Source organism: Schistocerca gregaria, chromosome 11 (genome assembly GCF_023897955.1).
Source record: "Schistocerca gregaria isolate iqSchGreg1 chromosome 11, iqSchGreg1.2, whole genome shotgun sequence".
In the NCBI taxonomy this organism is placed as follows: domain Eukaryota; kingdom Metazoa; phylum Arthropoda; class Insecta; order Orthoptera; family Acrididae; genus Schistocerca; species Schistocerca gregaria.
Genome location: NC_064930.1, coordinates 5,256,049 through 5,280,867, shown reverse-complemented (window position 1 = coordinate 5,280,867; position 24,819 = coordinate 5,256,049). Strand labels below are relative to the sequence as shown.

Genomic DNA, 24,819 nt, shown 5'->3' with positions numbered 1-24,819 from the left:
CATCAGTGTTGAAAAGAATGGAGAATAGCCAGGCTTGGTCGTGTGTGTGGCTGTAGCTCAGTTGGCAGACCGTTCGCTTAGCGTGTGAACGGTCTCGGGTTCAAGCCCCGGCTCCTCCATGTTTTGTGGTCAGTGCATGGTAAGTGTTGGTCGCGGCGAACATAAACGCACGCAAGAAGTTGCAAAACCAGCGTCACAGACTGATATGATGTATACTGTCATAAGGAGAGCAAGATGTAAGTGTGGGGACCGGCTGTTATCGTGGTGTCATCGAGTGCAGATCTGTCTTAGGTATCACGGCTTAACGTCATTGAAGTCTAGAGAAGGGACAACACGTTCGTCTTACTCAGAGCGGTGTCTGAACTCTATTTTCGACGTTATGCGTGCCACTTTCATTGTGGCCAACTACGATTCGATACAGAATGCACGAAACCTGAAAGACACCCTCACTGATACATAGAGAGTAGTGTTTGTCTGCGGAATAATGGGAGTGCAAGGGTCTGTGACGTTGATATGACTGTATGTAGCACTACTAGTTATCGGGGAGGTGGGCGTAACTCAGATGGTAGAGCGCTAGCTTAGCGTGCGAGAGGTACTGGGATCGATACCCAGCGCCTCCAGAGTTTTTAACACACCTACATGCGCACCTTGCCATGCAAGTGGAATAATTCCCAACCGGCAGAGGTGTGTAGGCAGATACAAGCGAACGATTAGCATCCACAATTGGCGAGCGTGCTTTTATTCGTGCGCAGGAAGCACCATCCTCCCACACCTACACTTAATTTAGAAACAGTACAAATGTTCCCATAAGATTCTCAAGCCTACGTCGGAAAGATCTGCCTTGCGCCGATTTCACGTAAATCCCACTGCACGTTCCCATTCTTTGCGTGCAGTCGGCTGCTACTGGTGTTGCTGGTTGTGACTGCTGATAACAGATGCCGTAGCAATCAATTCATGGAGTGAGTTGTATGTTTTGCGATAGTCTGTCTCTGACAAGGAAGCACAGGTGATATAGGTGCGAACACAGGAAGCTTGCAGCCCCTCGCTGCCTGCAGACACAGAGCAGCCACACTAGAAGAGCGGCCTAAGCCGTAGGCGAAATGTGCTCATTCGCTTTGGCGCGACGTCGAACTGTAAATAAGGCTGTCACTAGTGTGAGCGTCGTGTAAAGTCGGAAAAGTCATCTGCATGGGTGATTGCCAAGTTTGGGGAGCGTTTCGTAGTACGATCAGTGCAATGGAGACGCGGAAACTTGTTGTGTCCCAGTGTTTTGCAGTTGGACGACAAGAGTTTTACACAGTAGCAAAGAGCGAGGCACTGAGTTGGCATGAACAATGGAGGGCACAATGGGGCTCGAGATGTGCTTGTTACCTCAGGTGCTGTGTGATTGTCGACAAGGAGTGAAATGGACCAATTTGTGACCGCCCTTTCAATTTAAGACGTTCAAAACAGACGGAATTTGCATTCCTAATACCATAGCATCGAAACTACTTGGAACTCTTGTGTATATGAACGTGTCCGCGCCTTTGTATTCTGGTACCTTCGCCGCTACAAACCAACAAACCATCGTGTCCGTGCACATCAGAGTCGCAAAGAATGGAGAATAGCCAGGCTTGGTCGTGTGTGCAGCCGTAGCTCAGTTGGCAGATCGTTCGCTTAGCGTGTGAAAGGTCTCGGGTTCAAGCCCCGGCTCCTCCATGTTTTGTGGTCAGTGCATGGTAAGTGTTGGTCGCGGCGAACATAAACGCACGCAAGAAGTTGCAAAACCAGCGTCACAGACTGATATGATGTATACTGTCATAAGGAGAGCAAGATGTAAGTGTGGGGACCGGCTGTTATCGTGGTGTCATCGAGTGCAGATCTGTCTTAGGTATCACGGCTTAACGTCATTGAAGTCTAGAGAAGGGACAACACGTTCGTCTTACTCAGAGCGGTGTCTGAACTCTATTTTCGACGTTATGCGTGCCACTTACATTGTGGCCAACTACGATTCGATACAGAATGCACGAAACCTGAAAGACACCCTCACTGATACATAGAGAGTAGTGTTTGTCTGCGGAAAAATGGGAGTGCAAGGGTCTGTGACGTTGATACGACTGTATGTAGCACTACTAGTTATCGGGGGGGTGTGCGTAGCTCAGATGGTAGAGCGCTCGCTTAGCGTGCGAGAGGTACTGGGATCGATACCCAGCGCCTCCAGAATGGTAGAGCGCTCGCTTAGCGTGCGAGAGGTACTGGGATCGATACCCAGCGCCTCCAGAATTTTTAACACACCTACATGCGCACCTTGCCATGCAAGTGGAATAATTCCCAACCGGCTGAGGTGTGTAGGCAGATACAAGCGAACGATTAGCATCCACAATTGGCTAGCGTGCTTTTATTCGTGCGCAGGAAGCACCCTCCTCCCACACCTACACTAACTTTAGAAACAGTACAAATGTTCCCATAAGATTCTCAAGCCTACGTCGGAAAGATCTGCCTTGCGCCGATTTCACGTAAATCCCACTGCACGTTCCCATTCTTTGCGTGCAGTCGGCTGCTACTGGTGTTGCTGGTTGTGACTGCTGATAACAGATGCCGTAGCAATCAATTCATGGAGTGAGTTGTATGTTTTGCGATAGTCTGTCTCTGACAAGGAAGCACAGGTGATATAGGTGCGAACACAGGAAGCTTGCAGCCCCTCGCTGCCTGCAGACACAGAGCAGCCACACTAGAAGAGCGGCCTAAGCCGTAGGCGAAATGTGCTCATTCGCTTTGGCGCGACGTCGAACTATAAATAAGGCTGTCACTAGCGTGAGCGTCGTGTAAAGTCGGAAAAGTCATCTGCATGGGTGATTGCCAAGTTTGGGGAGCGTTTCGTAGTACGATCAGTGCAATGGAGACGCGGAAACTTGTTGTGTCCCAGTGTTTTTCAGTTGGACGACAAGAGTTTTACACAGTAGCAAAGAGCGAGGCACTGAGTTGGCATGAACAGTGGAGAGCACAATGGGGCTCGAGATGTGCTTGTTACCTCAGGTGCTGTGTGATTGTCGACAAGGAGTGAAATGGACCAATTTGTGACCGCCCTTTCAATTTAAGACGTTCAAAACAGACGGAATTTGCATTCGTAATACCAGAGCATCGAAACTACTAGGAACTCTTGTGTATATGAACGTGTCTGCGCCTTTGTATTCTGGTACCTTCGCCGCTACAAACCAACCAACCATCGTGTCCGTGCACATCAGAGTCGCAAAGAATGGAGAATAGCCAGGCTTGGTCGTGTGTGTAGCTGTAGCTCAGTTGGCAGATCGTTCGCTTAGCGTGTGAACGGTCTCGGGTTCAAGCCCCGGCTCCTCCATGTTTTGTGGTCAGTGCATGGTAAGTGTTGGTCGCGGCGAACATAAACGCACGCAAGAAGTTGCAAAACCAGCGTCACAGATTGATATGATGTATACTGTCATAAGGAGAGCAAGATGTAAGTGTGAGGACCGGCTGTTATCGTGGTGTCATCGAGTGCAGATCTGTCTTAGGTATCACGGCTTAACGTCATTGAAGTCTAGAGGTGGACAACACGTTCGTCTTACTCAGAGCGGTGTCTGAACTCTATTTTCGACGTTATGCGTGCCACTTTCATTGTGGCCAACTACGATTCGATACAGAATGCACGAAACCTGAAAGACACCCTCACTGATACATAGAGAGTAGTGTTTGTCTGCGGAATAATGGGAGTGCAAGGGTCTGTGACGTTGATATGACTGTATGTAGCACTACAAGTTATCGGGGGGGTGGGCGTAGCTCAGATGGTAGAGCGCTCGCTTAGCGTGCGAGAGGTACTGGGATCGATACCCAGCGCCTCCAGAATTATTAACACACCTACACGCGCACCTTGCCATGCAAGTGGAATAATTCCCAACCGGCAGAGGTGTGTAGGCAGATACAAGCGAACGATTAGCATCCACAATTGGCGAGCGTGCTTTTATTCGTGCGCAGGAAGCACCCTCCTCCCACACCTACACTTAATTTAGAAACAGTACAAATGTTCCCATAAGATTCTCAAGCCTACGTCGGAAAGATCTGCCTTGCGCCGATTTCACGTAAATCCCACTGCACGTTCCCATTCTTTGCGTGCAGTCGGCTGCTACTGGTGTTGCTGGTTGTGACTGCTGATAACAGATGCTGTAGCAATCAATTCATGGAGTGAGTTGTATGTTTTGCGATAGTCTGTCTCTGACAAGGAAGCACAGGTGATATAGGTGCGAACACAGGAAGCTTGCAGCCCCTCGCTGCCTGCAGACACAGAGCAGCCACACTAGAAGAGCGGCCTAAGCCGTAGGCGAAATGTGCTCATTCGCTTTGGCGCGACGTCGAACTATAAATAAGGCTGTCACTAGCGTGAGCGTTGCGTGAGCGTCGTGTAAAGTCGGAAAAGTCATCTGCATGGGTGATTGCCAAGTTTGGGGAGCGTTTCGTAGTACGATCAGTGCAATGGAGACGCGGAAACTTGTTGTGTCCCAGTGTTTTTCAGTTGGACGACAAGAGTTTTACACAGTAGCAAAGAGCGAGGCACTGAGTTGGCATGAACAATGGAGAGCACAATGGGGCTCGAGATGTGCTTGTTACCTCAGGTGCTGTGTGATTGTCGACAAGGAGTGAAATGGACCAATTTGTGACCGCCCTTTCAATTTAAGACGTTCAAAACAGACGGAATTTGCATTCGTAATACCAGAGCATCGAAACTACTAGGAACTCTTGTGTATATGAACGTGTCCGCGCCTTTGTATTCTGGTACCTTCGCCGCTACAAACCAACCAACCATCGTGTCCGTGCACATCAGAGTCGCAAAGAATGGAGAATAGCCAGGCTTGGTCGTGTGTGTAGCTGTAGCTCAGTTGGCAGATCGTTCGCTTAGCGTGTGAACGGTCTCGGGTTCAGGCCCCGGCTCCTCCATGTTTTGTGGTCAGTGCATGGTAAGTGTTGGTCGCGGCGAACATAAACGCACGCAAGAAGTTGCAAAACCAGCGTCACAGACTGATATGATGTATACTGTCATAAGGAGAGCAAGATGTAAGTGTGAGGACCGGCTGTTATCGTGGTGTCATCGTGTGCAGATCTGTCTTAGGTATCACGGCTTAACGTCATTGAAGTCTAGAGGTGGACAACACGTTCGTCTTACTCAGAGCGGTGTCTGAACTCTATTTTCGACGTTATGCGTGCCACTTTCATTGTGGCCAACTACGATTCGATACAGAATGCACGAAACCTGAAAGACACCTTCACTGATACATAGAGAGTAGTGTTTGTCTGCGGAATAATGGGAGTGCAAGGGTCTGTGACGTTGATATGACTGTATGTAGCACTACAAGTTATCGGGGGGGGTGGGCGTAGCTCAGATGGTAGAGCGCTCGCTTAGCGTGCGAGAGGTACTGGGATCGATACCCAGCGCCTCCAGAATTTTTAACACACCTACACGCGCACCTTACCATGCAAGTGGAATAATTCCCAACCGGCAGAGGTGTGTAGGCAGATACAAGCGAACGATTAGCATCCACAATTGGCGAGCGTGCTTTTATTCGTGCGCAGGAAGCACCCTCCTCCCACACCTACACTTAATTTAGAAACAGTACAAATGTTCCCATAAGATTCTCAAGCCTACGTCGGAAAGATCTGCCTTGCGCCGATTTCACGTAAATCCCACTGCACGTTCCCATTCTTTGCGTCAGTCGGCTGCTACTGGTGTTGCTGGTTGTGACTGCTGATAACAGATGCCGTAGCAATCAATTCATGGAGTGAGTTGTATGTTTTGCGATAGTCTGTCTCTGACAAGGAAGCACAGGTGATATAGGTGCGAACACAGGAAGCTTGCAGCCCCTCGCTGCCTGCAGACACAGAGCAGCCACACTAGAAGAGCGGCCTAAGCCGTAGGCGAAATGTGCTCATTCGCTTTGGCGCGACGTCGAACTGTAAATAAGGCTGTCACTAGCGTGAGCGTTGCGTGAGCGTCGTGTAAAGTCATCTGCATGGGTGATTGCCAAGTTTGGGGAGCGTTTCGTAGTACGATCAGTGCAATGGAGACGCGGAAACTTGTTGTGTCCTAGTGTTTTGCAGTTGGACGACAAGAGTTTTACACAGTAGCAAAGAGCGAGGCACTGAGTTGGCATGAACAATGGAGAGCACAATGGGGCTCGAGATGTGCTTGTTACCTCAGGTGCCGTGTGATTGTCGACAAGGAGTGAAATGGACCAATTTGTGACCGCCCTTTCAATTTAAGACGTTCAAAACAGACGGAATTTGCATTCGTAATACCAGAGCATCGAAACTACTTGGAACTCTTGTGTATATGAACGTGGCCGCGCCTTTGTATTCTGGTACCTTCGCCGCTACAAACCAACCAACCATCGTATCCGTGCACATCAGTGTTGAAAAGAATGGAGAATAGCCAGGCTTGGTCGTGTGTGTGGCTGTAGCTCAGTTGGCAGACCGTTCGCTTAGCGTGTGAACGGTCTCGGGTTCAAGCCCCGGCTCCTCCATGTTTTGTGGTCAGTGCATGGTAAGTGTTGGTCGCGGCGAACATAAACGCACGCAAGAAGTTGCAAAACCAGCGTCACAGACTGATATGATGTATACTGTCATAAGGAGAGCAAGATGTAAGTGTGGGGACCGGCTGTTATCGTGGTGTCATCGAGTGCAGATCTGTCTTAGGTATCACGGCTTAACGTCATTGAAGTCTAGAGAAGGGACAACACGTTCGTCTTACTCAGAGCGGTGTCTGAACTCTATTTTCGACGTTATGCGTGCCACTTTCATTGTGGCCAACTACGATTCGATACAGAATGCACGAAACCTGAAAGACACCCTCACTGATACATAGAGAGTAGTGTTTGTCTGCGGAATAATGGGAGTGCAAGGGTCTGTGACGTTGATATGACTGTATGTAGCACTACTAGTTATCGGGGAGGTGGGCGTAACTCAGATGGTAGAGCGCTAACTTAGCGTGCGAGAGGTACTGGGATCGATACCCAGCGCCTCCAGAGTTTTTAACACACCTACATGCGCACCTTGCCATGCAAGTGGAATAATTCCCAACCGGCAGAGGTGTGTAGGCAGATACAAGCGAACGATTAGCATCCACAATTGGCGAGCGTGCTTTTATTCGTGCGCAGGAAGCACCATCCTCCCACACCTACACTTAATTTAGAAACAGTACAAATGTTCCCATAAGATTCTCAAGCCTACGTCGGAAAGATCTGCCTTGCGCCGATTTCACGTAAATCCCACTGCACGTTCCCATTCTTTGCGTGCAGTCGGCTGCTACTGGTGTTGCTGGTTGTGACTGCTGATAACAGATGCCGTAGCAATCAATTCATGGAGTGAGTTGTATGTTTTGCGATAGTCTGTCTCTGACAAGGAAGCACAGGTGATATAGGTGCGAACACAGGAAGCTTGCAGCCCCTCGCTGCCTGCAGACACAGAGCAGCCATACTAGAAGAGCGGCCTAAGCCGTAGGCGAAATGTGCTCATTCGCTTTGGCGCGACGTCGAACTGTAAATAAGGCTGTCACTAGTGTGAGCGTCGTGTAAAGTCGGAAAAGTCATCTGCATGGGTGATTGCCAAGTTTGGGGAGCGTTTCGTAGTACGATCAGTGCAATGGAGACGCGGAAACTTGTTGTGTCCCAGTGTTTTGCAGTTGGACGACAAGAGTTTTACACAGTAGCAAAGAGCGAGGCACTGAGTTGGCATGAACAATGGAGGGCACAATGGGGCTCGAGATGTGCTTGTTACCTCAGGTGCTGTGTGATTGTCGACAAGGAGTGAAATGGACCAATTTGTGACCGCCCTTTCAATTTAAGACGTTCAAAACAGACGGAATTTGCATTCCTAATACCATAGCATCGAAACTACTTGGAACTCTTGTGTATATGAACGTGTCCGCGCCTTTGTATTCTGGTACCTTCGCCGCTACAAACCAACAAACCATCGTGTCCGTGCACATCAGAGTCGCAAAGAATGGAGAATAGCCAGGCTTGGTCGTGTGTGCAGCCGTAGCTCAGTTGGCAGATCGTTCGCTTAGCGTGTGAAAGGTCTCGGGTTCAAGCCCCGGCTCCTCCATGTTTTGTGGTCAGTGCATGGTAAGTGTTGGTCGCGGCGAACATAAACGCACGCAAGAAGTTGCAAAACCAGCGTCACAGACTGATATGATGTATACTGTCATAAGGAGAGCAAGATGTAAGTGTGGGGACCGGCTGTTATCGTGGTGTCATCGAGTGCAGATCTGTCTTAGGTATCACGGCTTAACGTCATTGAAGTCTAGAGAAGGGACAACACGTTCGTCTTACTCAGAGCGGTGTCTGAACTCTATTTTCGACGTTATGCGTGCCACTTTCATTGTGGCCAACTACGATTCGATACAGAATGCACGAAACCTGAAAGACACCCTCACTGATACATAGAGAGTAGTGTTTGTCTGCGGAATAATGGGAGTGCAAGGGTCTGTGACGTTGATATGACTGTATGTAGCACTACAAGTTATCGGGGGGGTGGGCGTAGCTCAGATGGTAGAGCGCTCGCTTAGCGTGCGAGAGGTACTGGGATCGATACCCAGCGCCTCCAGAATTATTAACACACCTACACGCGCACCTTGCCATGCAAGTGGAATAATTCCCAACCGGCAGAGGTGTGTAGGCAGATACAAGCGAACGATTAGCATCCACAATTGGCGAGCGTGCTTTTATTCGTGCGCAGGAAGCACCCTCCTCCCACACCTACACTTAATTTAGAAACAGTACAAATGTTCCCATAAGATTCTCAAGCCTACGTCGGAAAGATCTGCCTTGCGCCGATTTCACGTAAATCCCACTGCACGTTCCCATTCTTTGCGTGCAGTCGGCTGCTACTGGTGTTGCTGGTTGTGACTGCTGATAACAGATGCTGTAGCAATCAATTCATGGAGTGAGTTGTATGTTTTGCGATAGTCTGTCTCTGACAAGGAAGCACAGGTGATATAGGTGCGAACACAGGAAGCTTGCAGCCCCTCGCTGCCTGCAGACACAGAGCAGCCACACTAGAAGAGCGGCCTAAGCCGTAGGCGAAATGTGCTCATTCGCTTTGGCGCGACGTCGAACTATAAATAAGGCTGTCACTAGCGTGAGCGTTGCGTGAGCGTCGTGTAAAGTCGGAAAAGTCATCTGCATGGGTGATTGCCAAGTTTGGGGAGCGTTTCGTAGTACGATCAGTGCAATGGAGACGCGGAAACTTGTTGTGTCCCAGTGTTTTTCAGTTGGACGACAAGAGTTTTACACAGTAGCAAAGAGCGAGGCACTGAGTTGGCATGAACAATGGAGAGCACAATGGGGCTCGAGATGTGCTTGTTACCTCAGGTGCTGTGTGATTGTCGACAAGGAGTGAAATGGACCAATTTGTGACCGCCCTTTCAATTTAAGACGTTCAAAACAGACGGAATTTGCATTCGTAATACCAGAGCATCGAAACTACTAGGAACTCTTGTGTATATGAACGTGTCCGCGCCTTTGTATTCTGGTACCTTCGCCGCTACAAACCAACCAACCATCGTGTCCGTGCACATCAGAGTCGCAAAGAATGGAGAATAGCCAGGCTTGGTCGTGTGTGTAGCTGTAGCTCAGTTGGCAGATCGTTCGCTTAGCGTGTGAACGGTCTCGGGTTCAAGCCCCGGCTCCTCCATGTTTTGTGGTCAGTGCATGGTAAGTGTTGGTCGCGGCGAACATAAACGCACGCAAGAAGTTGCAAAACCAGCGTCACAGACTGATATGATGTATACTGTCATAAGGAGAGCAAGATGTAAGTGTGAGGACCGGCTGTTATCGTGGTGTCATCGTGTGCAGATCTGTCTTAGGTATCACGGCTTAACGTCATTGAAGTCTAGAGGTGGACAACACGTTCGTCTTACTCAGAGCGGTGTCTGAACTCTATTTTCGACGTTATGCGTGCCACTTTCATTGTGGCCAACTACGATTCGATACAGAATGCACGAAACCTGAAAGACACCCTCACTGATACATAGAGAGTAGTGTTTGTCTGCGGAATAATGGGAGTGCAAGGGTCTGTGACGTTGATATGACTGTATGTAGCACTACAAGTTATCGGGGGGGTGGGCGTAGCTCAGATGGTAGAGCGCTCGCTTAGCGTGCGAGAGGTACTGGGATCGATACCCAGCGCCTCCAGAATTTTTAACACACCTACACGCGCACCTTGCCATGCAAGTGGAATAATTCCCAACCGGCAGAGGTGTGTAGGCAGATACAAGCGAACGATTAGCATCCACAATTGGCGAGCGTGCTTTTATTCGTGCGCAGGAAGCACCCTCCTCCCACACCTACACTTAATTTAGAAACAGTACAAATGTTCCCATAAGATTCTCAAGCCTACGTCGGAAAGATCTGCCTTGCGCCGATTTCACGTAAATCCCACTGCACGTTCCCATTCTTTGCGTCAGTCGGCTGCTACTGGTGTTGCTGGTTGTGACTGCTGATAACAGATGCCGTAGCAATCAATTCATGGAGTGAGTTGTATGTTTTGCGATAGTCTGTCTCTGACAAGGAAGCACAGGTGATATAGGTGTGAACACAGGAAGCTTGCAGCCCCTCGCTGCCTGCAGACACAGAGCAGCCACACTAGAAGAGCGGCCTAAGCCGTAGGCGAAATGTGCTCATTCGCTTTGGCGCGACGTCGAACTGTAAATAAGGCTGTCACTAGCGTGAGCGTTGCGTGAGCGTCGTGTTAAGTCGGAAAAGTCATCTGCATGGGTGATTGCCAAGTTTGGGGAGCGTTTCGTAGTACGATCAGTGCAATGGAGACGCGGAAACTTGTTGTGTCCCAGTGTTTTTCAGTTGGACGACAAGAGTTTTACACAGTAGCAAAGAGCGAGGCACTGAGTTGGCATGAACAATGGAGAGCACAATGGGGCTCGAGATGTGCTTGTTACCTCAGGTGCTGTGTGATTGTCGACAAGGAGTGAAATGGACCAATTTGTGACCGCCCTTTCAATTTAAGACGTTCAAAACAGACGGAATTTGCATTCGTAATACCAGAGCATCGAAACTACTAGGAACTCTTGTGTATATGAACGTGTCCGCGCCTTTGTATTCTGGTACCTTCGCCGCTACAAACCAACCAACCATCGTGTCCGTGCACATCAGAGTCGCAAAGAATGGAGAATAGCCAGGCTTGGTCGTGTGTGTAGCTGTAGCTCAGTTGGCAGATCGTTCGCTTAGCGTGTGAACGGTCTCGGGTTCAAGCCCCGGCTCCTCCATGTTTTGTGGTCAGTGCATGGTAAGTGTTGGTCGCGGCGAACATAAACGCACGCAAGAAGTTGCAAAACCAGCGTCACAGACTGATATGATGTATACTGTCATAAGGAGAGCAAGATGTAAGTGTGAGGACCGGCTGGTATCGTGGTGTCATCGTGTGCAGATCTGTCTTAGGTATCACGGCTTAACGTCATTGAAGTCTAGAGGTGGACAACACGTTCGTCTTACTCAGAGCGGTGTCTGAACTCTATTTTCGACGTTATGCGTGCCACTTTCATTGTGGCCAACTACGATTCGATACAGAATGCACGAAACCTGAAAGACACCCTCACTGATACATAGAGAGTAGTGTTTGTCTGCGGAATAATGGGAGTGCAAGGGTCTGTGACGTTGATATGACTGTATGTAGCACCACAAGTTATCGGGGGGTGGGCGTAGCTCAGATGGTAGAGCGCTCGCTTAGCTTGCGAGAGGTACTGGGATCGATACCCAGCGCCTCCAGAATTTTTAACACACCTACACGCCCACCTTGCCATGCAAGTGGAATAATTCCCAACCGGCAGAGGTGTGTAGGCAGATACAAGCGAACGATTAGCATCCACAATTGGCGAGCGTGCTTTTATTCGTGCGCAGGAAGCACCCTCCTCCCACACCTACACTTAATTTAGAAACAGTACAAATGTTCCCATAAGATTCTCAAGCCTACGTCGGAAAGATCTGCCTTGCGCCGATTTCACGTAAATCCCACTGCACGTTCCCATTCTTTGCGTGCAGTCGGCTGCTACTGGTGTTGCTGGTTGTGACTGCTGATAACAGATGCCGTAGCAATCAATTCATGGAGTGAGTTGTATGTTTTGCGATAGTCTGTCTCTGACAAGGAAGCACAGGTGATATAGGTGCGAACACAGGAAGCTTGCAGCCCCTCGCTGCCTGCAGACACAGAGCAGCCACACTAGAAGAGCGGCCTAAGCCGTAGGCGAAATGTGCTCATTCGCTTTGGCGCGACGTCGAACTGTAAATAAGCCTGTCACTAGCGTGAGCGTCGTGTAAAGTCGGAAAAGTCATCTGCATGGGTGATTGCCAAGTTTGGGGAGCGTTTCGTAGTACTATCAGTGCAATGGATACGCGGAAACTTGTTGTGTCCCAGTGTTTTGCAGTTGGACGACAAGAGTTTTACACAGTAGCAAAGAGCGAGGCACTGAGTTGGCATGAACAATGGAGAGCACAATGGGGCTCGAGATGTGCTTGTTACCTCAGGTGCTGTGTGATTGTCGACAAGGAGTGAAATGGACCAATTTGTGACCGCCCTTTCAATTTAAGACGTTCAAAACAGACGGAATTTGCATTCGTAATACCAGAGCATCGAAACTACTTGGAACTCTTGTGTATATGAACGTGTCCGCGCCTTTGTATTCTGGTACCTTCGCCGCTACAAACCAACCAACCATCGTGTCCGTGAACATCAGAGTCGCAAAGAATGGAGAATAGCCAGGCTTGGTCGTGTGTGTAGCTGTAGCTCAGTTGGCAGATCGTTCGCTTAGCGTGTGAACGGTCTCGGGTTCAAGCCCCGGCTCCTCCATGTTTTGTGGTCAGTGCATGGTAAGTGTTGGTCGCGGCGAACATAAACGCACGCAAGAAGTCGCAAAACCAGCGTCACAGACTGATATGATGTATACTGTCATAAGGAGAGCAAGATGTAAGTGTGGGGACCGGCTGTTATCGTGTTGTCATCGAGTGCAGATCTGTCTTAGGTATCACGGCTTAACGTCATTGAAGTCTAGAGAAGGGACAACACGTTCGTTTTACTCAGAGCGGTGTCTTAACTCTATCTTCGACGTTACCCGTGCCACTTTCATTGTGGCCAACTACGATTCGATACAGAATGCACGAAACCTGAAAGACACCCTCACTGATACATAGAGAGTAGTGTTTGTCTGCGGAATAATGGGAGTGCAAGGGTCTGTGACGTTGATATGACTGTATGTAGCACTACAAGTTATCGGGGGGGTGGGCGTAGTCTCAGATGGTAGAGCGCTCGCTTAGCGTGCGAGAGGTACTGGGATCGATACCCAGCGCCTCCAGAATTTTTAACACACCTACACGCGCACCTTGCCATGCAAGTGGAATAATTCCCAACCGGCAGAGGTGTGTAGGCAGATACAAGCGAACGATTAGCATCCACAATTGGCGAGCGTGCTTTTATTCGTGCGCAGGAAGCACCCTCCTCCCACACCTACACTTAATTTAGAAACAGTACAAATGTTCCCATAAGATTCTCAAGCCTACGTCGGAAAGATCTGCCTTGCGCCGATTTCACGTAAATCCCACTGCACGTTCCCATTCTTTGCGTGCAGTCGGCTGCTACTGGTGTTGCTGGTTGTGACTGCTGATAACAGATGCCGTAGCAATCAATTCATGGAGTGAGTTGTATGTTTTGCGATAGTCTGTCTCTGACAAGGAAGCACAGGTGATATAGGTGCGAACACAGGAAGCTTGCAGCCCCTCGCTGCCTGCAGACACAGAGCAGCCACACTAGAAGAGCGGCCTAAGCCGTAGGCGAAATGTGCTCATTCGCTTTGGCGCGACGTCGAACTATAAATAAGGCTGTCACTAGCGTGAGCGTCGTGTAAAGTCGGAAAAGTCATCTGCATGGGTGATTGCCCAGTTTGGGGAGCGTTTCGTAGTACGATCAGTGCAATGGAGACGCGGAAACTTGTTGTGTCCCAGTGTTTTTCAGTTGGACGACAAGAGTTTTACACAGTAGCAAAGAGCGAGGCACTGAGTTGGCATGAACAGTGGAGAGCACAATGGGGCTCGAGATGTGCTTGTTACCTCAGGTGCTGTGTGATTGTCGACAAGGAGTGAAATGGACCAATTTGTGACCGCCCTTTCAATTTAAGACGTTCAAAACAGACGGAATTTGCATTCGTAATACCAGAGCATCGAAACTACTAGGAACTCTTGTGTATATGAACGTGTCCGCGCCTTTGTATTCTGGTACCTTCGCCGCTACAAACCAACCAACCATCGTGTCCGTGCACATCAGAGTCGCAAAGAATGGAGAATAGCCAGGCTTGGTCGTGTGTGTAGCTGTAGCTCAGTTGGCAGATCGTTCGCTTAGCGTGTGAACGGTCTCGGGTTCAAGCCCCGGCTCCTCCATGTTTTGTGGTCAGTGCATGGTAAGTGTTGGTCGCGGCGAACATAAACGCACGCAAGAAGTTGCAAAACCAGCGTCACAGACTGATATGATGTATACTGTCATAAGGAGAGCAAGATGTAAGTGTGAGGACCGGCTGTTATCGTGGTGTCATCGTGTGCAGATCTGTCTTAGGTATCACGGCTTAACGTCATTGAAGTCTAGAGGTGGACAACACGTTCGTCTTACTCAGAGCGGTGTCTGAACTCTATTTTCGACGTTATGCGTGCCACTTTCATTGTGGCCAACTACGATTCGATACAGAATGCACGAAACCTGAAAGACACCCTCACTGATACATAGAGAGTAGTGTTTGTCTGCGGAATAATGGGAGTGCAAGGGTCTGTGACGTTGATATGACTGTATGTAGCACTACAAGTTATCGGGGGGGTGGGCGTAGCTCAGATGGTAGAGCGCTCGCTTAGCGTGCGAGAGGTACTGGGATCGATACCCAGCGCCTCCAGAATTATTAACACACCTACACGCGCACCTTGCCATGCAAGTGGAATAATTCCCAACCGGCAGAGGTGTGTAGGCAGATACAAGCGAACGATTAGCATCCACAATTGGCGAGCGTGCTTTTATTCGTGGGCAGGAAGCACCCTCCTCCCACACCTACACTTAATTTAGAAACAGTACAAATGTTCCCATAAGATTCTCAAGCCTACGTCGGAAAGATCTGCCTTGCGCCGATTTCACGTAAATCCCACTGCACGTTCCCATTCTTTGCGTGCAGTCGGCTGCTACTGGTGTTGCTGGTTGTGACTGCTGATAACAGATGCCGTAGCAATCAATTCATGGAGTGAGTTGTATGTTTTGCGATAGTCTGTCTCTGACAAGGAAGCACAGGTGATATAGGTGCGAACACAGGAAGCTTGCAGCCCCTCGCTGCCTGCAGACACAGAGCAGCCACACTAGAAGAGCGGCCTAAGCCGTAGGCGAAATGTGCTCATTCGCTTTGGCGCGACGTCGAACTATAAATAAGGCTGTCACTAGCGTGAGCGTTGCGTGAGCGTCGTGTAAAGTCGGAAAAGTCATCTGCATGGGTGATTGCCAAGTTTGGGGAGCGTTTCGTAGTACGATCAGTGCAATGGAGACGCGGAAACTTGTTGTGTCCCAGTGTTTTTCAGTTGGACGACAAGAGTTTTACACAGTAGCAAAGAGCGAGGCACTGAGTTGGCATGAACAATGGAGAGCACAATGGGGCTCGAGATGTGCTTGTTACCTCAGGTGCTGTGTGATTGTCGACAAGGAGTGAAATGGACCAATTTGTGACCGCCCTTTCAATTTAAGACGTTCAAAACAGACGGAATTTGCATTCGTAATACCAGAGCATCGAAACTACTAGGAACTCTTGTGTATATGAACGTGTCCGCGCCTTTGTATTCTGGTACCTTCGCCGCTACAAACCAACCAACCATCGTGTCCGTGCACATCAGAGTCGCAAAGAATGGAGAATAGCCAGGCTTGGTCGTGTGTGTAGCTGTAGCTCAGTTGGCAGATCGTTCGCTTAGCGTGTGAACGGTCTCGGGTTCAAGCCCCGGCTCCTCCATGTTTTGTGGTCAGTGCATGGTAAGTGTTGGTCGCGGCGAACATAAACGCACGCAAGAAGTTGCAAAACCAGCGTCACAGACTGATATGATGTATACTGTCATAAGGAGAGCAAGATGTAAGTGTGAGGACCGGCTGTTATCGTGGTGTCATCGTGTGCAGATCTGTCTTAGGTATCACGGCTTAACGTCATTGAAGTCTAGAGGTGGACAACACGTTCGTCTTACTCAGAGCGGTGTCTGAACTCTATTTTCGACGTTATGCGTGCCACTTTCATTGTGGCCAACTACGATTCGATACAGAATGCACGAAACCTGAAAGACACCCTCACTGATACATAGAGAGTAGTGTTTGTCTGCGGAATAATGGGAGTGCAAGGGTCTGTGACGTTGATATGACTGTATGTAGCACTACAAGTTATCGGGGGGGTGGGCGTAGCTCAGATGGTAGAGCGCTCGCTTAGCGTGCGAGAGGTACTGGGATCGATACCCAGCGCCTCCAGAATTTTTAACACACCTACACGCGCACCTTGCCATGCAAGTGGAATAATTCCCAACCGGCAGAGGTGTGTAGGCAGATACAAGCGAACGATTAGCATCCACAATTGGCGAGCGTGCTTTTATTCGTGGGCAGGAAGCACCCTCCTCCCACACCTACACTTAATTTAGAAACAGTACAAATGTTCCCATAAGATTCTCAAGCCTACGTCGGAAAGATCTGCCTTGCGCCGATTTCACGTAAATCCCACTGCCCGTTCCCATTCTTTGCGTGCAGTCGGCTGCTACTGGTGTTGCTGGTTGTGACTGCTGATAACAGATGCCGTAGCAATCAATTCATGGAGTGAGTTGTATGTTTTGCGATAGTCTGTCTCTGACAAGGAAGCACAGGTTATATAGGTGCGAACACAGGAAGCTTGCAGCCCCTCGCTGCCTGCAGACACAGAGCAGCCACACTAGAAGAGCGGCCTAAGCCGTAGGCGAAATGTGCTCATTCGCTTTGGCGCGACGTCGAACTGTAAATAAGGCTGTCACTAGCGTGAGCGTTGCGTGAGCGTCGTGTAAAGTCATCTGCATGGGTGATTGCCAAGTTTGGGGAGCGTTTCGTAGTACGATCAGTGCAATGGAGACGCGGAAACTTGTTGTGTCCCAGTGTTTTTCAGTTGGACGACAAGAGTTTTACACAGTAGCAAAGAGCGAGGCACTGAGTTGGCATGAACAATGGAGAGCACAATGGGGCTCGAGATGTGCTTGTTACCTCAGGTGCTGTGTGATTGTCGACAAGGAGTGAAATGGACCAATTTGTGACCGCCCTTTCAATTTAAGACGTTCAAAACAGACGGAATTTGCATTCGTAATACCAGAGCATCGAAACTACTAGGAACTCTTGTGTATATGAACGTGTCCGCGCCTTTGTATTCTGGTACCTTCGCCGCTACAAACCAACCAACCATCGTGTCCGTGCACATCAGAGTCGCAAAGAATGGAGAATAGGCAGGCTTGGTCGTGTGTGTAGCTGTAGCTCAGTTGGCAGATCGTTCGCTTAGCGTGTGAACGGTCTCGGGTTCAAGCCCCGGCTCCTCCATGTTTTGTGGTCAGTGCATGGTAAGTGTTGGTCGCGGCGAACATAAACGCACGCAAGAAGTTGCAAAACCAGCGTCACAGACTGATATGATGTATACTGTCATAAGGAGAGCAAGATGTAAGTGTGAGGACCGGCTGTTATCGTGGTGTCATCGTGTGCAGATCTGTCTTAGGTATCACGGCTTAACGTCATTGAAGTCTAGAGGTGGACAACACGTTCGTCTTACTCAGAGCGGTGTCTGAACTCTATTTTCGACGTTATGCGTGCCACTTTCATTGTGGCCAACTACGATTCGATACAGAATGCACGAAACCTGAAAGACACCCTCACTGATACATAGAGAGTAGTGTTTGTCTGCGGAATAATGGGAGTGCAAGGGTCTGTGACGTTGATATGACTGTATGTAGCACTACAAGTTATCGGGGGGGTGGGCGTAACTCAGATGGTAGAGCGCTCGCTTAGCGTGCGAGAGGTACTGGGATCGATACCCAGCGCCTCCAGAATTTTTAACACACCTACACGCGCACCTTGCCATGCAAGTGGAATAATTCCCAACCGGCAGAGGTGTGTAGGCAGATACAAGCGAACGATTAGCATCCACAATTGGCGAGCGTGCTTTTATTCGTGCGCAGGAAGCACCCTCCTCCCACACCTACACTTAATTTAGAAACAGTACAAATGTTCCCATAAGATTCTCAAGCCTACGTCGGAAAGATCTGCCTTGCGCCGATTTCACGTAAATCCCACTGCACGTTCCCATTCTTTGCGTCAGTCGGCTGCTACTGGTGTTGCTGGTTGTGACTGCTGATAACAGATGCCGTAGCAATCAATTCATGGAGTGAGTTGTATGTTTTGCGATAGTCTGTCTCTGACAAGGAAGCACAGGTGATATAGGTGCGAACACAGGAAGCTTGCAGCCCCTCGCTGCCTGCAGACACAGAGCAGCCACACTAGAAGAGCGGCCTAAGCCGTAGGCGAAATGTGCTCATTCGCTTTGGCGCGACGTCGAACTGTAAATAAGGCTGTCACTAGCGTGAGCGTCGTGTAAAGTCGGAAAAGTCATCTGCATGGGTGATTGCCAAGTTTGGGGAGCGTTTCGTAGTACGATCAGTGCAATGGAGACGCGGAAACTTGTTGTGTCCCAGTGTTTTTCAGTTGGACGACAAGAGTTTTACACAGTAGCAAAGAGCGAGGCACTGAGTTGGCATGAACAATGGAGAGCACAATGGGGCTCGAGATGTGCTTGTTACCTCAGGTGCTGTGTGATTGTCGACAAGGAGTGAAATGGACCAATTTGTGACCGCCCTTTCAATTTAAGACGTTCAAAACAGACGGAATTTGCATTCGTAATACCAGAGCATCGAAACTACTAGGAACTCTTGTGTATATGAACGTGTCCGCGCCTTTGTATTCTGGTACCTTCGCCGCTACAAACCAACCAACCATCGTGTCCGTGCACATCAGAGTCGCAAAGAATGGAGAATAGCCAGGCTTGGTCGTGTGTGTAGCTGTAGCTCAGTTGGCAGATCGTTCGCTTAGCGTGTGAACGGTCTCGGGTTCAAGCCCCGGCTCCTCCATGTTTTGTGGTCAGTGCATGGTAAGTGTTGGTCGCGGCGAACATAAACGCACGCAAGAAGTTGCAAAACCAGCGTCACAGACTGATATGATGTATACTGTCATAAGGAGAGCAAGATGTAAGTGTGAGGACCGGCTGTTATCGTGGTGTCATCGTGTGCAGATCTGTCTTAGGTATCACGGCTTAACGTCATTGAAGTCTAGAGGTGGACAACACGTTCGTCTTACTCAGAGCGGTGTCTGAACTCTATTTTCGACGTTATGCGTGCCACTTTCATTGTGGCCAACTACGATTCGATACAGAATGCACGAAACCTGAAAGACACCCTCACTGATACATAGAGAGTAGTGTTTGTCTGCGGAATAATGGGAGTGCAAGGGTCTGTGACGTTGATATGACTGTATGTAGCACTACAAGTTATCGGGGGGGTGGGCGTAACTCAGATGGTAGAGCGCTCGCTTAGCGTGCGAGAGGTACTGGGATCGATACCCAGCGCCTCTAGAATTTTTAACACACCTACACGCGCACCTTGCCATGCAAGTGGAATAATTCCCAACCGGCAGAGGTGTGTAGGCAGATACAAGCGAACGATTAGCATCCACAATTGGCGAGCGTGCTTTTATTCGTGCGCAGGAAGCACCCTCCTCCCACACCTACACTTAATTTAGAAACAGTACAAATGTTCCCATAAGATTCTCAAGCCTACGTCGGAAAGATCTGCCTTGCGCCGATTTCACGTAAATCCCACTGCACGTTCCCATTCTTTGCGTCAGTCGGCTGCTACTGGTGTTGCTGGTTGTGACTGCTGATAACAGATGCCGTAGCAATCAATTCATGGAGTGAGTTGTATGTTTTGCGATAGTCTGTCTCTGACAAGGAAGCACAGGTGATATAGGTGCGAACACAGGAAGCTTGCAGCCCCTCGCTGCCTGCAGACACAGAGCAGCCACACTAGAAGAGCGGCCTAAGCCGTAGGCGAAATGTGCTCATTCGCTTTGGCGCGACGTCGAACTGTAAATAAGGCTGTCACTAGCGTGAGCGTTGCGTGAGCGTCGTGTAAAGTCATCTGCATGGGTGATTGCCAAGTTTGGGGAGCGTTTCGTAGTACGATCAGTGCAATGGAGACGCGGAAACTTGTTGTGTCCCAGTGTTTTTCAGTTGGACGACAAGAGTTTTACACAGTAGCAAAGAGCGAGGCACTGAGTTGGCATGAACAATGGAGAGCACAATGGGGCTCGAGATGTGCTTGTTACCTCAGGTGCTGTGTGATTGTCGACAAGGAGTGAAATGGACCAATTTGTGACCGCCCTTTCAATTTAAGACGTTCAAAACAGACGGAATTTGCATTCGTAATACCAGAGCATCGAAACTACTAGGAACTCTTGTGTATATGAACGTGTCCGCGCCTTTGTATTCTGGTACCTTCGCCGCTACAAACCAACCAACCATCGTGTCCGTGCACATCAGAGTCGCAAAGAATGGAGAATAGCCAGGCTTGGTCGTGTGTGTAGCTGTAGCTCAGTTGGCAGATCGTTCGCTTAGCGTGTGAACGGTCTCGGGTTCAAGCCCCGGCTCCTCCATGTTTTGTGGTCAGTGCATGGTAAGTGTTGGTCGCGGCGAACATAAACGCACGCAAGAAGTTGCAAAACCAGCGTCACAGACTGATATGATGTATACTGTCATAAGGAGAGCAAGATGTAAGTGTGAGGACCGGCTGTTATCGTGGTGTCATCGTGTGCAGATCTGTCTTAGGTATCACGGCTTAACGTCATTGAAGTCTAGAGGTGGACAACACGTTCGTCTTACTCAGAGCGGTGTCTGAACTCTATTTTCGACGTTATGCGTGCCACTTTCATTGTGGCCAACTACGATTCGATACAGAATGCACGAAACCTGAAAGACACCCTCACTGATACATAGAGAGTAGTGTTTGTCTGCGGAATAATGGGAGTGCAAGGGTCTGTGACGTTGATATGACTGTATGTAGCACCACAAGTTATCGGGGGGGTGGGCGTAGCTCAGATGGTAGAGCGCTCGCTTAGCTTGCGAGAGGTACTGGGATCGATACCCAGCGCCTCCAGAATTTTTAACACACCTACACGCGCACCTTGCCATGCAAGTGGAATAATTCCCAACCGGCAGAGGTGTGTAGGCAGATACAAGCGAACGATTAGCATCCACAATTGGCGAGCGTGCTTTTATTCGTGCGCAGGAAGCACCCTCCTCCCACACCTACACTTAATTTAGAAACAGTACAAATGTTCCCATAAGATTCTCAAGCCTACGTCGGAAAGATCTGCCTTGCGCCGATTTCACGTAAATCCCACTGCACGTTCCCATTCTTTGCGTGCAGTCGGCTGCTACTGATGTTGCTGGTTGTGACTGCTGATAACAGATGCCGTAGCAATCAATTCATGGAGTGAGTTGTATGTTTTGCGATAGTCTGTCTCTGACAAGGAAGCACAGGTGATATAGGTGCGAACACAGGAAGCTTGCAGCCCCTCGCTGCCTGCAGACACAGAGCAGCCACACTAGAAGAGCGGCCTAAGCCGTAGGCGAAATGTGCTCATTCGCTTTGGCGCGACGTCGAACTATAAATAAGGCTGTCACTAGCGTGAGCGTTGCGTGAGCGTCGTGTAAAGTCGGAAAAGTCATCTGCATGGGTGATTGCCAAGTTTGGGGAGCGTTTCGTAGTACGATCAGTGCAATGGAGACGCGGAAACTTGTTGTGTCCCAGTGTTTTTCAGTTGGACGACAAGAGTTTTACACAGTAGCAAAGAGCGAGGCACTGAGTTGGCATGAACAATGGAGAGCACAATGGGGCTCGAGATGTGCTTGTTACCTCAGGTGCTGTGTGATTGTCGACAAGGAGTGAAATGGACCAATTTGTGACCGCCCTTTCAATTTAAGACGTTCAAAACAGACGGAATTTGCATTCGTAATACCAGAGCATCGAAACTACTAGGAACTCTTGTGTATATGAACGTGTCCGCGCCTTTGTATTCTGGTACCTTCGCCGCTACAAACCAACCAACCATCGTGTCCGTGCACATCAGAGTCGCAAAGAATGGAGAATAGCCAGGCTTGGTCGTGTGTGTAGCTGTAGCTCAGTTGGCAGATCGTTCGCTTAGCGTGTGAACGGTCTCGGGTTCAAGCCCCGGCTCCTCCATGTTTTGTGGTCAGTGCATGGTAAGTGTTGGTCGCGGCGAACATAAACGCACGCAAGAAGTTGCAAAACCAGCGTCACAGAACTGATATGATGTATACTGTCATAAGGAGAGCAAGATGTAAGTGTGAGGACCGGCTGTTATCGTGGTGTCATCGTGTGCAGATCTGTCTTAGGTATCACGGCTTAACGTCATTGAAGTCTAGAGGTGGACAACACGTTCGTCTTACTCAGAGCGGTGTCTGAACTCTATTTTCGACGTTATGCGTGCCACTTTCATTGTGGCCAACTACGATTCGATACAGAATGCACGAAACCTGAAAGACACCCTCACTGATACATAGAGAGTAGTGTTTGTCTGCGGAATAATGGGAGTGCAAGGGTCTGTGACGTTGATATGACTGTATGTAGCACTACAAGTTATCGGGGGGGTGGGCGTAACTCAGATGGTAGAGCGCTCGCTTAGCGTGCGAGAGGTACTGGGATCGATACCCAGCGCCTCCAGAATTTTTAACACACCTACACGCGCACCTTGCCATGCAAGTGGAATAATTCCCAACCGGCAGAGGTGTGTAGGCAGATACAAGCGAACGATTAGCATCCACAATTGGCGAGCGTGCTTTTATTCGTGCGCAGGAAGCACCCTCCTCCCACACCTACACTTAATTTAGAAACAGTACAAATGTTCCCATAAGATTCTCAAGCCTACGTCGGAAAGATCTGCCTTGCGCCGATTTCACGTAAATCCCACTGCACGTTCCCATTCTTTGCGTCAGTCGGCTGCTACTGGTGTTGCTGGTTGTGACTGCTGATAACAGATGCCGTAGCAATCAATTCATGGAGTGAGTTGTATGTTTTGCGATAGTCTGTCTCTGACAAGGAAGCACAGGTGATATAGGTGCGAACACAGGAAGCTTGCAGCCCCTCGCTGCCTGCAGACACAGAGCAGCCACACTAGAAGAGCGGCCTAAGCCGTAGGCGAAATGTGCTCATTCGCTTTGGCGCGACGTCGAACTGTAAATAAGGCTGTCACTAGCGTGAGCGTTGCGTGAGCGTCGTGTAAAGTCGGAAAAGTCATCTGCATGGGTGATTGCCAAGTTTGGGGAGCGTTTCGTAGTACGATCAGTGCAATGGAGACGCGGAAACTTGTTGTGTCCCAGTGTTTTTCAGTTGGACGACAAGAGTTTTACACAGTAGCAAAGAGCGAGGCACTGTGTTGGCATGAACAATGGAGAGCACAATGGGGCTCGAGATGTGCTTGTTACCTCAGGTGCTGTGTGATTGTCGACAAGGAGTGAAATGGACCAATTTGTGACCGCCCTTTCAATTTAAGACGTTCAAAACAGACGGAATTTGCATTCGTAATACCAGAGCATCGAAACTACTAGGAACTCTTGTGTATATGAACGTGTCCGCGCCTTTGTATTCTGGTACCTTCGCCGCTACAAACCAACCAACCATCGTGTCCGTGCACATCAGAGTCGCAAAGAATGGAGAATAGCCAGGCTTGGTCGTGTGTGTAGCTGTAGCTCAGTTGGCAGATCGTTCGCTTAGCGTGTGAACGGTCTCGGGTTCAAGCCCCGGCTCCTCCATGTTTTGTGGTCAGTGCATGGTAAGTGTTGGTCGCGGCGAACATAAACGCACGCAAGAAGTTGCAAAACCAGCGTCACAGACTGATATGATGTATACTGTCATAAGGAGAGCAAGATGTAAGTGTGAGGACCGGCTGTTATCGTGGTGTCATCGTGTGCAGATCTGTCTTAGGTATCACGGCTTAACGTCATTGAAGTCTAGAGGTGGACAACACGTTCGTCTTACTCAGAGCGGTGTCTGAACTCTATTTTCGACGTTATGCGTGCCACTTTCATTGTGGCCAACTACGATTCGATACAGAATGCACGAAACCTGAAAGACACCCTCACTGATACATAGAGAGTAGTGTTTGTCTGCGGAATAATGGGAGTGCAAGGGTCTGTGACGTTGATATGACTGTATGTAGCACCACAAGTTATCGGGGGGGTGGGCGTAGCTCAGATGGTAGAGCGCTCGCTTAGCTTGCGAGAGGTACTGGGATCGATACCCAGCGCCTCCAGAATTTTTAACACACCTACACGCGCACCTTGCCATGCAAGTGGAATAATTCCCAACCGGCAGAGGTGTGTAGGCAGATACAAGCGAACGATTAGCATCCACAATTGGCGAGCGTGCTTTTATTCGTGCGCAGGAAGCACCCTCCTCCCACACCTACACTTAATTTAGAAACAGTACAAATGTTCCCATAAGATTCTCAAGCCTACGTCGGAAAGATCTGCCTTGCGCCGATTTCACGTAAATCCCACTGCACGTTCCCATTCTTTGCGTGCAGTCGGCTGCTACTGATGTTGCTGGTTGTGACTGCTGATAACAGATGCCGTAGCAATCAATTCATGGAGTGAGTTGTATGTTTTGCGATAGTCTGTCTCTGACAAGGAAGCACAGGTGATATAGG

At 49.3% G+C, this 24,819-nt stretch overlaps 7 non-coding genes across 7 annotated transcripts; all 7 read left to right on the top strand.

Moving 5' to 3' along the window:
- Positions 1–2,123: 2,123 nt before the first annotated feature.
- Trnaa-agc (transfer RNA alanine (anticodon AGC)) lies at positions 2,124–2,199 on the top strand. The gene has a single exon. It is a non-coding gene; the product is annotated as a tRNA-Ala (tRNA).
- A 1,564-nt stretch (positions 2,200–3,763) lies between these two features.
- Positions 3,764–3,837, top strand: Trnaa-agc (transfer RNA alanine (anticodon AGC)). Its single transcript has one exon. It is a non-coding gene; the product is annotated as a tRNA-Ala (tRNA).
- Positions 3,838–5,353: 1,516 nt separating this feature from the next.
- On the top strand, positions 5,354–5,427 carry Trnaa-agc (transfer RNA alanine (anticodon AGC)). The gene has a single exon. It is a non-coding gene; the product is annotated as a tRNA-Ala (tRNA).
- A 3,085-nt stretch (positions 5,428–8,512) lies between these two features.
- Trnaa-agc (transfer RNA alanine (anticodon AGC)) lies at positions 8,513–8,586 on the top strand. Its single transcript has one exon. It is a non-coding gene; the product is annotated as a tRNA-Ala (tRNA).
- A 1,515-nt stretch (positions 8,587–10,101) lies between these two features.
- Trnaa-agc (transfer RNA alanine (anticodon AGC)) lies at positions 10,102–10,175 on the top strand. The gene has a single exon. It is a non-coding gene; the product is annotated as a tRNA-Ala (tRNA).
- A 4,671-nt stretch (positions 10,176–14,846) lies between these two features.
- On the top strand, positions 14,847–14,920 carry Trnaa-agc (transfer RNA alanine (anticodon AGC)). Its single transcript has one exon. It is a non-coding gene; the product is annotated as a tRNA-Ala (tRNA).
- Positions 14,921–16,435: 1,515 nt separating this feature from the next.
- On the top strand, positions 16,436–16,509 carry Trnaa-agc (transfer RNA alanine (anticodon AGC)). The gene has a single exon. It is a non-coding gene; the product is annotated as a tRNA-Ala (tRNA).
- Positions 16,510–24,819: the final 8,310 nt, after the last annotated feature.